Raw genomic sequence first — 8,232 nt, 5'->3', positions numbered from 1 at the left:
TTGCATAACCCAGGAGCATGCAGAGGAGTGGACCATATTAGTTGTTCCCCAGCTTGGAAGAGACAGAACGATAGCCCTCATCGTAGCCCGAATTGCGTCTGTCTTGAGAGGCTGCGGTCTTCATACAGGCAAGATTGCGGCAGTGCGCAAGTCGGTAAACGAACTTTTCTGGAAGGCTTCCCGTAGAAGGAACGGGTGCGGTAAGAGAAAACGAGACAAAAACAGAAGAAGGGGAACGGCCGTAGACGAGGAATACTGGAGAGAATCCTGTGGTTTGTTGAATAGCGGGGTTGTAGGCGTAAGTGACAAGAGGTGGAATGGTGCAGCCGTTGGTGTGGTCCGGGCGAATGTAAAAGGAAATCATGTAGGAATTGGTACGGTGGAAGCGCTCAGTGATGCCGTGTGTTTGCGTGCGGAACGTGACGTAGTCTTGAAACGGTTGCAGCTGCCTGAAGCACTTCGGAAAGGAGAGCAGGAAGAAACATTCTTCCCCGGTCACTGCGGAGAGCGCGAGGCAGATCATGGCGCAGAAAAATGGCTCGCAAGACGAATTCCGCAACCTCCGAGGTGCAAACCGCGCGAATACCCGCTGTTTTGGCATACCGGGTCAACTGGACAACCGCGGTGACAACCTACCGATTACCTGGCTGGGATGGCTGAACGGGTCCATACAAATCGATTCCTATAACGTCGAATGGAGTCGAAGGACATGACAGGGGTTGTAGCGTCCCCGCTGTAGTCGAGGTTGGTTGGTTGTGGTGTTGACATGGTTCATAAGACGAAACGTATTTGGACACATTTGTTGAAAGTCCGGGCCAAAAGGAGCGGCTTTTTATGCGTTCGTACATTTTAATGTAGGCAAAATGACCAGGGTTAGCATCATCGTGAAGCGTTCGTAATATCCCTTGCCGAAGGCAACAGGAAACGACAGTGACCCGTTTATCGCCAGTTGGATGGTAGTTGAAATGGCAAACGCAGCCACCATTCATTACTTTATATGTGTTATGTTGGCGACGTGAACGGCTGTTGAGAGCTCGGTTGAAGCGTCCAGAAGGTCGATAAAATTGCGGCAATACGTGTCCAATCGTTGTAAGGAGAGATTTTAGGGTACCTCCGGGCTGACGTTCTCCGCGGATGCAATAGTAATAGCTGGCTCTGTCGGAGGCAAGGCTTGACAACTTTCCTCTGTTGACAACAGCGGACAGCGTGAAAGTGCGTCTGCATGACATTGCTTTTTGTGGGACTTGTATACCACGTCATATTTATACTCTTCCAGCTCAAGTATCCAGCGGCCAAGGCGTCCGGTTATATTTATTTGGGAGGCTAGCAAGCAGACTGCATTGTGATCGGTTACAACGGTGAAGTGACGACCATACAAGTATGGTCGAAACTTTTGAACTGAACAAACTACAGCCAGGCACTCTTCCTCGGTTATCGCGTAGTTCTTGTCTAGCGTCAAAGTCCGGCCGGCCGCCTAGGCAACCATGTGTTCCAAAGAAGTGGTATTGTGTTGCAGGAGTACACCACCAATACCATGTCCACTGGGGTCGGTGTGGAGTATTGTCGGCGCGCTGTCATCAAATTGGCTGAATACGGGTGCAGAAGTGAGAGCCTGTTTAGGTTCCAGGAACGCTGTATCGCATTCTTTGAACCAGCAAACCGTTTGCCAGAAGCTAAGAGATTGTTCAAATTGCCGAAAAGTTCCGAATCAATCGACGGAAGTGCGAAGCCAATCTAAGCAAAGTACGAAGTTCTTTCTGACGAAGAGGCCAGAGAAAATTTATTAAGGCTCTGGTTTTATCGGGATTGCCACGAATGCCATCCTTGCTCACAACGTCCCCCAAAACATGGATGGAAGTGGTCGCAAAGTGGCATTTTCTTTCATTGAGGTGGAGACCAACCTTGGTGAGGCAAGTAAATACTTGGTCCAGGCGTTGAATGCGCTCGGGAAATGAGAAAAAAAAAAAGATAACAATGCTGTCCAGGTAACAGATATAAGTTTTCGATTTCAAAACACGCAGGATATTGTCTATCAATCTTTAGAATGCAGCCGCAACATTGCGCAGCCCGAATGGCATTGCATTGAATTCGTAGAGTTCATCGGGTGTTGCGAAGGTTGTGTCCTTTCTTTTGGCATCGTGCATAAAAATCTGCAGCATCCCGATCGAATATCGAGACTAGAAAAAAATTCTGCCCCTTTTAAGGTGCCTAAAACGTCGTCGATACGAGGCATCTGATAAACATCCTTCTGATTGATCTCGTTGAGGTCCCTGTAATCCACACAATACCTCACGGAACCGTCTTCTTTCGGAACTGGTACAACAGGGGATGAGCAGGAGCTGGCCGAAGGGCGAATAATATTTCTCTTCAACATATCGTTTACGTTCTCTTGACTAATTGGATGTTCTTAAGAAAAACGCGATACGGCTGTCGACGAATGAGACACAGGAACCGTCCGCCTCACGGCGATGAGTGCCACAGAAGTCTTAACCAGAACTGAAGAGTGACTGTCAAATAAAGTTTTGTGCTTTTCCAGTAGATTCCATGGAGTGTTCCTCTGCTCCGTGGTAAGGTCGGTATAGATAATCGCACTATTAGCGAGGAACTCGGGTTTAAGATCAGAAGAATTATCCACGGTCGCATTAGAGTGAAGCGGAAAAACGTAACGGCATCACTGTTGGGTACAGAAGCAGTAGTGGCGTGTAGGGGTACCAAGAGGGTCTGCGATTTGGAATTTACAGCGCCGAAATAGGCATATTCACGAGAAAAACGGCAAAGGCACATGGGTATTACGCGTCAATTAACGAGAATTTCCCGGTTGGTGCCATTAACCGGTCGCAGTCAACAATTTGGTCTGATGACATTAACAGTACAGCTTCTTGGCCAGAAAAGAGTGCACAGACGGAGGTCGTTAAAGTTGTTCTGACGGGCTATCAACACTTCCGAGCTCTGTATCTGCAACATGAATCAAGGGCTGACCACAGAAGGTAATAGCAGATCCGAACGTAAAAAATTCGCAACCTGCAATTGCTCGATGAACGCACGAAGAAAGTACAGCAAAATAAATATGATGGCGACTGTCATTGATCAGTACACGCTCTGTACAATGCACTGAAGGCCGAATCACATCCCCGTTTGCACTTCGTAGAGCTCGTCCCGAGTAAGGCGTACTCACCTCTCTTAGTCGAGAGCCCAAACATTCATGAATTGCAGATATGCTGACACACGCGTCTACCACTGCGTCAACAGGTATACCCTCAACGATAGCACTGAAAGTGTTCCATGGAACGGTGAGAGGGTCTTACATTTTCCATTTCCATTTCTGTACCAGTTTCGCCCCCCAAAACTGCAAGACCTAGTTTTCCGGCACGTGGCTCGTATCATGCAAGACTGGTCGAACAGGCGACACAGCCGGGTGGTGTGATCATGGTGAACGGCGTCGTTCGTTAAGGGAGTTGCGAAGAAAGTCAGTTGGGCCAAGTGGAGAGAGTGAATGACGCGTGTTGTCGCGCTCGTAGGTGTCGTAGCCACGTAGATCGTCCTGTTGAACCTGGTAGCAAAACCGCGAGATTTAGGCACCTATGCCAGAGTAATAACAAACTAGTTGGCCACAGCTACGTCTTCTAGCGGTGGTCTATGCCTCTACGTGGTGGACCAAACTCTAAATGAATGGCAGCGAAATATTTGGTCGCAGGTTGAGCCAGCCTCGGGGCCAGCGGAAAAGGTGGTCGCTAAGCAACGTCAGAGTAGGCTGGAACCGTAATAGTAGTGGGAGGGTGGGAACGAGCGAGAACTGGAATTGCTGAAAGCTCGTATTTAATTATTTACGATAGGCCAGTTGCAGAAGGCTAAGCATGGGCACTAGGAGCACAACGAGAACGGTAAACACGCAGCTCTTCACGGATGATAGCCCGCATCAGCGCCCGCAGGTTGTCATCGCTGGGGTATTGCGGCGTGATGACTACCTTCTGCAGAAGAAATGACTGCAGTTCGTCCAGCTTTGGCAGGTCGTGGTTACATCAGCGACGGTCGGCGGGTTTCGAAGGGCGAGATCCGTGAGCGCAAACTGGTTGATGCCCTTCATAATGTGACGAACGCGGTCTCCCCCCGGCATGTCTCTGTTAACGCCGCGGCACAACGCAAAAACATCCTCGATGCAAGAGGTGTAAGTCTAGTGAACCTGCTGGACACGGCTCTCCAGCGTCCTTCTTTGCGACGTCGGAGCGAGCCGCGGAAGAGCCAGAAATTTGGCGCAGCTGTGTGGTGAAGTCCGACCAGTCCTTATACGGTGCTCATTGTTCAGAAAACACGTCTTGGCTACTTCAGGGACCACGAGAGGTTTTGAATCTTCGGCTGGTAGTCCGATCTGTTAAAGGCGCTCACGCGTGCGTAGGTATCAAGCTATTCCTCAACACCCTCAACACAAAAGCCACCTAACATCGGTGTATCCCGCTTGCGGCTGGTTACTAAGTAAGGTGTGACGGCGGCTGAGCCCAAACCCGTGGTAGGCTCCGCAGTCATAGCCATGGCGTCGCAAGGGTAAGCGACGACCCGAATGCAGCCCGGCCATGGCCGACGCTGCTGCTGGGGTCGGGAAGCCGCCCCCACGAAGTTCAGGTAAGGGCTGGCAGAATCTCTATATTTACTCTTTGTAGAGTCACTTGGGTGAATTCAAGTGACGTCGCTTAGCCAATTGTTGTGGCGATGTTTACAGCTTTGCTTTCCAAATACCTTCACAGCGTGTGTTGGAGTGAATCTTTTTTGTTTATTGGAAATGTGTAAACTTGCCCATTAATTTTACACCGATGCACAAAACGACACAAAGCAATATTTTGGGCGCAAGACGGTCAGTGTCTGAATTGCCGGTCTTTAGTAAATTACAAAAGTAACTATCTGTGAAATCTGAACGCAAAACATTGTGCGTCAGGGAGGCACCTGCGAACATTCTGTCTCTCACTAAAAAGAGAATCTAGCCGTGATTGCGTGCACGTGATCGCTAAGACAGCTAGCGAAATCTACTAAACAACATGTTGTAAATATCTCTAAATAATGTTTTATTTGCACTTTCTCAGAGAACCTTCGTGCAGTGGTCTCCGGCTTTATCGCTACCAAAGCCTAGATCCAAGAGCGAGGGTTCCGTCACTTGTAAACGTATCATAAAACACCAAGGAAGTTTTATTACTTACTTTAGGTATGCCCACTCCGTAATGTCTGCATGCCCTTGTTATGGAAAAAAATGTTAGGAGCGCTGAAAATAAAACTTTCGGTCATTTTTTGCGTCCGCCCACCAACAAACGTAGTTTTGAGTCAACACTTTCTTTTTCTTGAAATGCAATACAATAACGTAATCGTCATTATTATCATCAGCAGCCTGTCTACTCTCACTGTGGAGAAAAGACCTCTCCTTGGATCTCCAATTATCCCGGAACTCTACTAAAGCAGAACAATTTATCCCCGCAAACTTATCGGACCAGAATCCTAGCCTACCTTAACCTAACCATGCGACAATTCAAAAACAAGAAGCATTGCGTGTTTAGTGTGGCCTTATTCCGAGAGCCCAAAATAAACTGGTTTGGCTCTTTATTTTTTTGATGTTATGAACATCCAGACACCTATCCTTATCACTAGTCCGCACAATGCTAAAGAAGGATGGCACAACTAAAAGGAAAACCTAGGTATTTTGCCCATAAATATCTGGCCAACTTAATTGGAAAGACCCTTACTAGTCGATGTGTTTTTTTAACCAAGATGCCGAGCCATGCGTACTCTCGTAATCTGAAAAGATTGCAAATGCAGCAACTGCGTACGAAAACGCTCCGTGGGAGTCGAAGTATCGCTATCGCGACTTACATCTTAGGACACAAACAAAGATGTCACTGCAACTTTTTTTGGTCAGTTCTCGCGAAACAAGGCAATGCCCTTTCAAATATTCCGCCTCATTCACCGTCGACCCCGTTTGCTAAGCACGAGCCGCTCGGCGCCAACATCCCCGCCCATACAAGTGTGTCGCTAGCGCTGACAGCCCCACTCGTTATCGTTGTTTTCGGGTTCATTACGTCAAAAGCACACTCGCTCTGCATATATTCATTTGCGAATTTGGTCGCACGCCTTGTAAAACCACGGCAGTATAAACATGGTCCCTGGCAATATTTCGCGACCAATTTTCCTAAGACGACTCCCAACGCTAGATGACGCCAGTGACGCTGTTCTAGAAGGAAATCTGTAAGGTTATTTATTTGAAGCCGACTTCGCAGTTCATAAATAATAATTTTAGGTATGAAGTCGTGTGAGAGCAACAGTGAACATAGCTGCGTGTAAATAGTGCTAAACAGTTTGGAAAGCTGTAAGTGAAAAATTGAGTTAAAATCCACATTAACTGACACGTAGTGGGGCGTTCTTCGTTGTTGGTATATATAGGATTTGAAAAGCGTTGCTCTTGCCCAGACGAGCCTCGGTGGTCCGGGGTGCGGGCTTCAAACCCGTAGCTGATTGACGTCAGAGTGGTTCGATTCCACCTTCTGGGCGGGATTCTCGACTTCGATGCGGGGCTTTCCACACGTACTCGTTGTTTCATTTTGGTCTTTCGCTCGAGCGATGCCCTGACCTCCCCTGGAGAGTTCTGCATGCTGTATGTGATTGACCTATTAAATGTTATCACTTGCTTTATAGATTAGACGTTCTGGCAAAAAAATGTTTTGCTGCCGTTTTTTCGACAGCATGACATCAGAGAAGGACTTAGCGCGTTGGGAAAAGGCGACATCGGGAAAGGTGCAGTAGCGATAACCTTTTTCGACGCGTCAAGGAGGGCGGTCTTGGGTTGTCGCACTTGTTTGTCCGCCAGTTGGTGAATAGGTTCATTTTTCTTCGCGATACAAGCGATTCTTTTTTGCGAACAGTTTGCCAGGTGCGGCTCTCTCAAGCACTGCCGGAATTTGTCGTATCCAGTTTGCACATACAGGCTAGGATTTCAGGATATTTTAAAGAAGTTGTCATGTCACTCAAGTTTCTGTCAACTCGTTTTTCGATGGAATATTTGAGTACAGTGTCACGTACAAAATTATATAAAGATGTTTGCGACAGTCTGTTCCCGATACCGCGATATAGAGAACTGTAGAAAAAAGGCCCAGGACAGGATGTACTGAAAAGAGTTAAGCGTATGGCTGTAAAACCGGGGGTGAAGTCCTTTTTTTTTCAGACTTCATTCGGGTACACTTACTGTGCAAACATGGTTAAAAGAAAAGGGGTTAGATACACCGTGGGGTACTGACTGTACAATTTGTAAACAACCGGATAACATAGACCACGTTTTTATACACTGCTGGATGGCGGTTCACTTTTGGGATGTTATGCAGCCATCTTTACACAAAGACTTCCCACTTACCCCGCATTACGGTATACGGTATTTACCCACAGAGAATAACGAAGGAGTCCCCTACGATTTATTAATGCTCCTGGGCCTTCACAGCATATGGAGGGCGCGCAAGGCGTGGCTCCATGGCGACGTGGATGCCCGACCGGCCCGGCAGTTTCTGCGGGAGAGTGTCACGCAGTTCGTGGAGGGGCTGAGAGTCCAGCAGCCAGTACCAGATTGGTTGGATTTTCTAGAGCCGTTAATTTCTCTAAAGTGATGTTTAATGACAAAGCCTAGCCGGAGGCACGGCTGATATGTTACTGTCGGTGTGTGTTGTACCAAATGCAGTGTGGTTATTTTTGTGTTGTAAGTGTGTGTTGAAGACTGCTAATAAAGAAAAAAAAAGTCACCGAGGAAAAAAAAAAGACATCAGCCGAGCCGGCGGAAGCATTAGCTCCGGTGGGCGATATGGGTAAGAGCCATAAACGTTGTGGGAAAATTAGGATACACTACTGGTTTGCTTTAACCACTCATACTATTCTCCTTAAAAACTGCTAGAGAACCCGACTGTTCGGCCTCAATAGCCCCGAGGTAAGCATTTCGTGCTTTACCCCAAACTTCCCGGGTTCAAAACTCTGAAATGCTAACCGCCTGCATTTAAGGAGCCGTTTTAGGGGCCAAGGCCCTTAGGGGCTCGGGCTTTCGGCTTCTTATGCCGTCGTATTCTCATGTTGTCCCAGTGGTAAAACACCTGGAAGCTGCTCCTGTCACAGGCGCCCAAACAGAGCGCGGCGTGTGGCGCGCTGATTGGGCGCCAGTAGATGCACTGAATAATGTTTGAATAATCTTTGGATACACTGATCGACAGCACGCTTCGCACG

The 8,232-nt window shown here is 47.8% G+C and overlaps 1 non-coding gene across 1 annotated transcript; it reads left to right on the top strand.

Moving 5' to 3' along the window:
- Positions 1 to 6,438: 6,438 nt before the first annotated feature.
- Positions 6,439 to 6,525, top strand: Trnastop-uca (transfer RNA opal suppressor (anticodon UCA)). The gene has a single exon. It is a non-coding gene; the product is annotated as a tRNA-Sec (tRNA).
- The last annotated feature ends 1,707 nt before the right edge of the window (positions 6,526 to 8,232 follow it).

The sequence above is a fragment of the Haemaphysalis longicornis genome, unplaced genomic scaffold, assembly GCF_048455015.1.
Source record: "Haemaphysalis longicornis isolate Haplotype H1 unplaced genomic scaffold, Haemaphysalis longicornis Haplotype H1 scaffold_6, whole genome shotgun sequence".
Taxonomy (NCBI): domain Eukaryota; kingdom Metazoa; phylum Arthropoda; class Arachnida; order Ixodida; family Ixodidae; genus Haemaphysalis; species Haemaphysalis longicornis.
Note: the sequence above shows the minus strand (reverse complement) of the source record. Positions and strands in the feature narration are given on the sequence as shown.